Source organism: Piliocolobus tephrosceles, chromosome 15 (genome assembly GCF_002776525.5).
Source record: "Piliocolobus tephrosceles isolate RC106 chromosome 15, ASM277652v3, whole genome shotgun sequence".
Classification (NCBI taxonomy): Eukaryota; Metazoa; Chordata; class Mammalia; order Primates; family Cercopithecidae; genus Piliocolobus; species Piliocolobus tephrosceles.
The window spans coordinates 64,645,682-64,654,719 of NC_045448.1; the positions used below are offsets into that span (position 1 = coordinate 64,645,682).

The 9,038-nt window shown below is 41.8% G+C and overlaps 1 pseudogene across 1 annotated transcript; it reads right to left on the reverse strand.

The window, feature by feature from the left end:
• Positions 1-1,960: 1,960 nt before the first annotated feature.
• LOC111550623 lies at positions 1,961-8,794 on the reverse strand (annotated as a pseudogene). Its single transcript, XR_002734121.3, has 2 exons — positions 8,774-8,794; positions 1,961-2,504 (listed from the first exon to the last, which is right to left on the reverse strand). The product of XR_002734121.3 is annotated as a 60S ribosomal protein L32 pseudogene (transcript).
• Positions 8,795-9,038: the final 244 nt, after the last annotated feature.

Genomic DNA, 9,038 nt, shown 5'->3' on the forward strand with positions numbered 1-9,038 from the left:
TTACTTAAAGGGGTTTTCAAATCTTTTTGGGCTATAGCCTTAGAATTTTTCTGAACTAGGCCAGGCGTGGTGGCTCATGCCTGTAATCCCAGCACTTCGGGAGGCCGTGGTGGGCAGACCACGAGGTCAGGGGTTTGAGACCAGTGTGGCCAACATGGTGAAACCCCATCTCTACTAAAAATACAAAAATTAGCTGGGTGTGGTGGTGTGCACCTGTAATCCCAGCTACTCAGGAGGCTGAGGCAGGAGAATTGCTTGAACCGGGGAGGCGGAGGTTGCAGTGAGCTGAGGCTGCTCCATTGCACTCCAGCCTGGGCAAGAGAGTGAGACTCCATCTTAAAAAAAAAAAAAAAGATTTTGCTAAACTAAATAATAGGTATTACTTGCAGATGATAATCTAAATCATCTGCAAATAAGATATAATGCTAAGATTTTAATTACTAATCATGACTTTAAACTTACATGCTTTTAACTTACTTCAGAAAACAAAAAGGATTTAGATATACTAAAAATGTTCTGTTCCACATTAAAAAATTGTTCGATTAGAAAGCCTATGTCTCAGGCTTGGCGGGATGGCTCACGCCTATAATCCTAGCACCTTGGGAGGCTGAGGCGGGTGGATTGCCTGAGCTCAGGAGTTCGAGACCACCCTGGGCAACACAGTGAAACCCCATCTCTACTAAAATACAAAAAATTAGCTGGGCATAGTGGCATGCACCTGCAGTCCCAGCTACTCGGGAGGCTGAGGCAGGAGAATTGCTTGAACCCGGGAGGCAGAGGTTGCAGTGAGCTGAAATTGCACCCCTGCACTCCAGCCTGGGCGACACAGCCAAATATTCATAAATTCAAGTTGGTGCTTGACTGACAGTTAAAAATTGCTTACTTTTTAGATTTTCACCATAAATACAAAGAGTTAAAATGCTGACTAACATATGGTAACTAAAACTAAAGGAAAACAATTCTACATACAGAATATAGCAGAAAAGTAAGAGGTGTTTTTAATAAGGAAGATTATAAGAAAGACATGAGACTGGGAGCAGTGGCTCACACCTGTAATCCCAGCACTTTGGGAGGCTGAGGCAGGCAGATTACCTGAGGTCAGGAGTTCGAGACCAGCCTGGCCAACATGGTGAAACCCCGTCTCTACTAAAAATACAAAAAATTAGCTGGGTGTGATGGTAGGCACCTGTAATCCCAGCTACTCAGGAGGCTGAGGCAGGAGAATCGCTTGAACCTGGGAGGCTAAGGTTGCAGTGAGCTGAGATCATGCCATTGCACTCCAGCCTGGGGGGCAAGAGTGAGACTTCATCTCAAAAAAAAAAAAAAAAGAAAAAGAAAAAGACATGAGGATATAGTTTTTGTTAAGGAAAAGTGATTTTGCCTAGTTAAGAGGTTACTTATATGTTGTATTAAATTGGAGGAATAAAAGAAGGAAATAATGAGATAGATAAACTGAATAGATATAGAAAATTGGGAAAAGAAAGAGAATGGAAAAGTTGAAGAAGTTGTAAAAGTTTTATGGAGATATTATTATCTTGTATGGTCAAAGCTGATTGAGATTGAATGGATCTATTTACAAGGTTTGTTTGTTTGTTTTGGAGACAGGGTCTCTGTTGCCTGCTGGAGTGCAGTGGTGCGACCATGGCTCACTGCAGCCTCAACCTCACTGGGCTCAGGTAATCCTGTTACCTCAGCCTCTTGAGTAGCTGGAATCCCAGGTGTGCACCACCACACCCAGTTAATTTTTCCATATTTTGCAGAGATGGGGTTTCACCATGTTTCCCAGGCTGGTCTCAAACACCTGGGCTCAAGTGATCCACCCACCTCAGCCTCCTAAAATGTGAGCATTAGGTGGGGCTGGGTAAGGGGCAGACACTGTGTCCAGCTTGTTTACAAAATTTTATTAAAATTAGCTTCAACTTTAATACATTGATGCAAAGGTACAATTTAGTTTTCTCTCTTTTTTTTTTTTTTTTTTTTGCAGTTTTTACATTTATTTAAACAGAAAACATGCACACGAGCTGTCTACTCATTTTCTTCACTGCGCAGCCTGGCATTGAGGTTGGTGACTCTGATGGCCAGCTGGGCAGCTCTTTCCATGATGGCTTTGCGGTTCTTGGAGGAAACATTGTGAGCAATCTCGGCACAGTAAGATTTGTTGCACATCAGCAGCACTTCCAGCTCCTTGACGTTGTGGACCAGGAACTTCCGGAATCCACTGGGCAGCATGTGCTTTGTTTTTTTGTTGCTCCCATAACCAATGTTGGGCATCAAGATCTGGCCCTTGAATCTTCTACGAACCCTGTTGTCAATGCCTCTGGGTTTCCGCCAGTTACGCTTAATTTTGACATGTCGGTCTGACTGGTGCCGGATGAACCTCTTGGTTCTTTTTTTGACGATCTTGGGCTTCACAAGGGGTCTGAGGGCGGCCATGATGCCGAGGAGGAGATGGCTGCCACCTCCGTAGGCAGCGCCGAGGAAGAGAGCTAGTTTTCTCTTTTAAACTAGATTTTACATAGTATTAATAACAGATGAACAAAGAGAAAAAATAAAAACAAAAAAAAAAAGAAAAAGAACAAACAAACAAACAAACAAACAAAAAAAAACACAAGAAGAATAATAACAGATGGTAAAAGATTTTTTGTTTGCCTTTTAAGTAAACTGCCAAAAAAAAAGGAGTTGGAAAGAGGGAGAGAGACAAATTCTGTTTGTCTCATGCTGTCTTTAGTAGGTCTTTTGATCATTTGAAAAACTGAGTCTCCTTTTCTATCAAAGAATAGAAGTCGTTGTTTTTTGAAATCTTTAAATTATCACTTTGGCTAAATGAATGACTTGTACAGTGACCTGTGATCCTATTTTGATCAAGTATTTTAAACCTTTCTTATTTTCATATCAACTGTTTTAAACCTTTGATATTTGACATACTTCCCAAAATCAAAGTTCAAATTCTAAATTAAGTATTTTTGGCTTCCAACTAACTTTTGGACACTGAACAAAGGACACTTGGAAGTCCAAGAGAAACACACTAAGCTTATTTGGTATTTTAAATTCATATGGGAAGCATTGTCAAACAACAAATAGTATTTTTTTTTTTTCTTTGAGATGGAGTTTCACTCTTGTTGCCCAGGCTGGAGTACAGTGGGGCGATCTCAGCTCACTGCAATCTCTGCCTTCTGGTTTCAAGTGATTCTCCTGCCTCAGCCTCCCGAGTAGCTGGGATTACAGGCACCTACCACCAGGCCTGGCTAATTTTTGTATTTTTAGTAGAGATGGGGTTTCACCATGTTGGCCAGGCTGGTCTCAAACTTCTGACCTCATGATCTGCCTTCCTTGGCCTCCCACCGTGCTGGGATTACAGGCATGAGCCACTGTGCCCAGCCAATAGTATTTAATTTTCTTTGAATTATATTTATGTAAATGTATTATTAATAAGTGTTCCAAAATTATATGAAATTTCCCCCCCAAAAATATGTATTGGTATATGTTATCAGCCATAATTCTGAATATTATGTTAAATTGTTGCCACAAAAATAACCAAATTTCTTGTCAACTTTGGCTTTAACTGTGGTTAAGTCTTGTCATTCACGAGCCGTTATTGGTTTACTTTAATTCTTCTCAAAAGCATTTTACAATCAGCAACAGTCAAAAATTTGCTGCTTTCTTAAGGAAATTCATGGAAAGGACCATGACAAGTACTCTTAAATATAGGTATCTGATAATTTTGGAAGTCGTACCATTGGACTACGTAAAAACTTCCAGAACTCGCCGGATGCGGTGGCTCACGCCTGTTATCCAACACTTTAGGAGGCCGAGGAGGGTGGATCACTGGAGGTCAGGAGTTCCAGACAAGCCTGGCCAACATGGTGAAACCCCCGTCTCTACTAAAAATACAAAAACTAGCCGGGCGTGGTGGCAGGCACCTGTAATCCCAGCTACTTGGTAAGCTGAGGCAGGAGAATCGCTTGAACCGGGGAGGCGGAGGTTGCAGTGAGCCGAGATCATGCCATTGCACTCCAGCCTGGGCGACAATAGCGAGACTCCGTCTCAAAAAACAAAAAACAAAAAAACTTCCAGAACTCTAAACCTGACAGGTTCATGAAGATTGTTAACCTAACGTTAAGCAGAACAAGACTTAAATTTCATGGGACTGAATTGATGGAGTAGTGAAATTATTTTCATGTCTTCTTGTGTAAAACATTGCTGATTATGTCTGGACACGGTGGCTCTTGCCTGTAATCCCAGCACTTTGGGAGGCCGAGGCAGGGGGATCACCTGAGGTCAGTAGTTTGAAACTAACCTGGCCAACATGGTAAAACTCTGTCTTTATGAAAAATTCAAAAATTATCTGGGCATGGTGGCAGGCGCCTGAAATCCCAGCTACTGGGGAGGCTGAGGCAAGGAGAATCGCCTGAACCTGGGAGGCAGAGGTTACAGTGAGCCGAGATTGAGCCACTGCACTCCATCCTAGGCAACAAGAACAAAACTTCATCTCAAAAAAAAAAAAAAAAAAAAAAAGGCCAGGCGAGGTGGGAGGCTGAGGCGGGTGGATCACAAGGCCAGGAGATTTAGACCGTCCTGGCTAACATGGTGAAACTCTGTCTCTACTAAAAATACAAAAAATTAAATGGGCATGGTGGCATGCTCCAGTAATCTCAGCTACTCGGGAGGCTGAGGCAGGAGAATCGCTTGAACCCAGGAGGCGGAGTTTGCAGTGAGCCAAGATCATGCCACTGCACTCCAGACTGGGAGAGAGAGCGAGACTCCATGTCAAAAAAAAAATTGCTGATTCTTTTTGTGTTTTGTTTTCCAGAGTCAAGATATAATAGCTTGTGAGTTATTTATGGCCAACAGCAATTGGGTAAAGTATACTTTTTTTTTTTTTTTTTGACATGGGGTCTTGCTGTATCACCCAGGCTGGAGTGCAGTGGCACAATCTTGGCTCACTGCAACCTCTGCCTCCCAGGTTCAAGCGATTCTTCTGCCTCAGCCTCCCGAGTAGCTGGGATTAGCTCACCACAAGGCCTGGCTAATATTTGTATTTTTAGTAGAAATGGGGTTTCAGCATGTGTTCCGGCTGGTCTCGAACTCCTGACCTCAGGTGGTCCGCTGGCTTTGGCCTCCCAAAGTGCTGGGATTACAGGTGTGAGCCACCATGCCCAGCCAGGTAAAGTATACTTTTATGAACAAATTGAGACATTTACCTTTCTCTCTACCTGTCTTCTCCAGAATTCAGAAACTATTCATGAGTACATGAGTATCCTTGTTTTCTAGCAATATAGTAATTTGCATAAGTTCAATAAGAATTTGGGTTTTCTTTGTAACAGGACACAGTTGGAGACACTGGTAATTTTACCAAGGCATTGACCGGAATAATGTATTTTAGATTATCACCAGTCTTTGAGGGATTGAAATTGATGTTAGAAAGCCAACAGACTTAGAAAAAGACTGACTTGGTACCTTGTCTACACAGTTTTCTTACAAGATTCCTGACCTTGTTGTGAGTAAAGAATGTCACTTTCTGACAGGCCCAGGAACTTCAAGATATTTCGAGACTTTGAGAAGAGAGGAACTCACCTGATTTCTTGGCTTGGCTTCGTAGCCTCAAGAGGCTTTTAAAAGTGTAATCTGAAATTCTTTATGAAAATGTTCCAGCAAAACTAATTTAAAAGGAGACTATATGGCCAATCAGTATTCTTGCTGCACTTTATGTAAATAATCAGGCAAAGTATAGTAAGACTAAAACTTATTTTACAAGTAAATTGGTCTTACTATGATTTATCTTTGATACAATGGGGGAAGTGGAGAGAGAAAAATGGTATTTTAGTAGTATGCCTACTGTCAGATTTTAGCCCTTGACCATTGTTTTTGACTTTTTATTGTTTACCTAATATTTGGATTGAATTTGGAATTATGTTCTGGCTACAACAAGACTCTTAAAAAAACACCTGGATTTAATTTTCTTCTCGATGTTTTTAGGTGGCTCCCTAATGGAATAGTTTCTTTTTGTTATTGTTCTGTCATCCCAATTCTCTTTTTGTTATAATCCTTCTGCGCATTATATTTCTAGTATTCAAATTATTAATGCTATATATCTCTCATTGTTTTACTTCTGAGAAAATTAAAATCATGGCATTCCAAAGACTACAGATCATTCGACAAGTGTTAACAGCTATATAAATCAGTGATTTGACTGAGGTCTCTTGCCAGTCTGTGATTCCATCACAATTCAGCTTTTGGGTGCTCTTAAGATTTCTTCCCTGAGATGTGTCCTCCTTACCTCTGATTAAGACAGGACTATACGGGAATGAGTCTTCCCAGTGATGAGGAACACTTTGACACTCAGACTTTGATCATCAATGCTTTCAAGAAGAAAGATTTTTGATCAAAAGGGGGAAATGATAAAGAAAAGAAACTTAATCTGAGGAATGCAAGCCTCCTTTAAATGATCAGGACCACAGAGGCATTGAAATATGATGACGGTCACATCCCATCTCCCCCCTCCACTGTGCCCTTGAGTTTAGTAATCATTTCATAGTTGCCTGCTGTATGGGCTCTAGATGGAGTGTTTCCAGCAATAGCTATAAATTAATCTTGTAATGCCATATACTGGACACCGTAACTTATACCCTGTTGTACAACAATGTATAGCCAATCACATATCAGTGTTATTTCTGTAAACCAATGAGAATTCCTGACCAAAAACTTTTGTAATTGCCCCCTCTCCTGATCCATCGTTTTTTCTTTAAGACCTTGAGCCTCTCCTTTTCCTCTGGAGCACTTCCTAGCATTTCCCAGGCTGCAGTCCTCAACTTTGGGCCAAACTCTCAGCCTATATTAATTTTGCCTCAGTTTCTTTCTTTAGGTTGACAGACTCTTAGTGTCTCCCAGGGGCTCTCCTTCTCTTGCCCTTGAAAAATAGGACCTCATAAATTTAACTGGGCACATGGTCATTCATGATAAAGACTACATTTATCAGCTTCCCTTGTGGCTAGATGTGCCATGGGACTAAGCTATAGTCAATGGATTTAAGTAGAAGTGGCATATGTAACCACCTGATAGATTCATCTTGCACACTGCCCAGATAGAGCCAATTATAAGACAGGGGAATTGCAACAGAGAAAGAGTTTAATTCACAGTGGTGGCTGAACAGGAGACCAGAGTTTTATTATTATTCAAATCAGCCTCCCTGAAAATTCCAAGGCTAGAATTTTTCAAGGATACTTTGGAGGGCCAGGGAAGGGGTGCTGCTGATTAGATGGGAGTGCAATCATAGGGATGTGGAAAATAGTTTGCTTTCAGGTGAGACCACAAGACTGCTTGATGGGTCTGCATGGAGCCACTGTGGTCAGAAATGCAAACCTGAAAAGATATCTCAAAAGGCCAATCTTAGGTTCTACAATAATGATGTTTTCTGCAGGAATAATTGAGGAAGTTGTAAATCTTGTGACCTCCGGAATAATGGCTGGAAATTGTTTACATAGACAGCTTAGCAGAATTGATGCTCCTCTTATCCTCCTAACCTGGTGGTCTTTTATTTTTTTATTTTTATTTTTTTTGAGACGGAGTCTCGCTCTGTCGCCCAGTCTGGAGTGTAGTGGCCAGATCTCGGCTCACTGCAAGCTCCGCCTCCCAGGTTCACGCCATTCTCCTGCCTCAGCCTACAGGCGCCGGCCACCTCGCCCGGCTAGTTTTTTGTATTTTTTAGTAGAGAAGGGGTTTCACTATGTTAGCCAGGATGGTCTCAATCTCCTGACCTTGTGATCCGCCTGTCTTGGCCTCCCAAAGTGCTGGGATTACAGGCTTAAGCCGCCGCGCCCGGCCCCCCTGGTGGTCTTTTATTAGCTCACAGTTTAGATTTGGGGAGGGGCTATTATCATTTAAGCTATAAACTAAATGTCTCCCAAAGTTAGGTTGGCCCAAACCCAGGAGTGATTAAGGGCAGTTTGCAGATTAAAGGAAAAATGGGGATTGGTTAGATTAGATCTCATTTACTGTCGTTAATTTTTTCACTGTTATAATTTTTGCAAAGATGGTTTCATTATCATCTTTATTTCAAAGTTAAACTATAAACTAAATTTCTCCCAAAGTTAGTTTGGCCTGTGCCCAGGAATGAACAAGGGCAGCTTGGAGGTTAAAGGCAAGATGGAGTTGGGTTAGGTCAGATCTCTTTCACTGTCATATTTTCTCACCGTTATAATTTTTGCAAAGACAGTTTCATATATGCCCCTCTTCTGATACTTCCTCTTGTTGGCTGAATGCAAACAAAATGAATAGAGCTGGAGAAATTGTACTGAACCACAACATGGAAGCCAAACACCAAGGATGGCAAAGAAAGGAGCTAGAAAGAATCTGGATTCCTGACATCATAGACCTCCATTCTAGCCTTATTCATCTACCTGGAATTTTATATAAGAGAGCAATTAACCTCTTTCCTGTTTAAGCAATTCTTACTTGGACTTTTCTGTCATTTGTAGCCAAACACAACTAATATGATAATATTGGGCCAATCTAACTGTCTCACACCCCAATATGGGGAGTTCTGAATGCTGATGATTAAATCATATGACTAAGCAGATCAATTCCAATATCAGGTGTGTTCACCAACCTCAACTGGGCCTTCAGTGCTGCATAGCAGTCTCTCCAATTCTCTCTGGTAGCCACTTCAGGCATTTATGTTCCTCAAACTTTTCACTCCTCCTTCTCCCACTTCTTAGCGGTTGACCTCTGCTTATTTCAGAGGGAAGATATAAGAAGCCTTTAGATAAGAACTTACCGGCCGGGCGCGGTGGCTCACGGCTGTAATCCCAGCTTTTTGGGACGCAGAGACGGGCGGATCACGAGGTCAGGAGATGGAGACCATCCTGGCTAACGTGGTGAAAACCCGTCTCTACTAAAAAATACAAAAAATTAGCTGGGCGTGGTGGCAAGCCCCTGTAGTCCCAGCTACTTGGGGGAAAATCACTTGAACCCAGGAGGTGGAAGCTGCACTGAGCCCTCTCTCTCTCCTTTTCTTCCCGACCATAGCCAAACTACTTGAC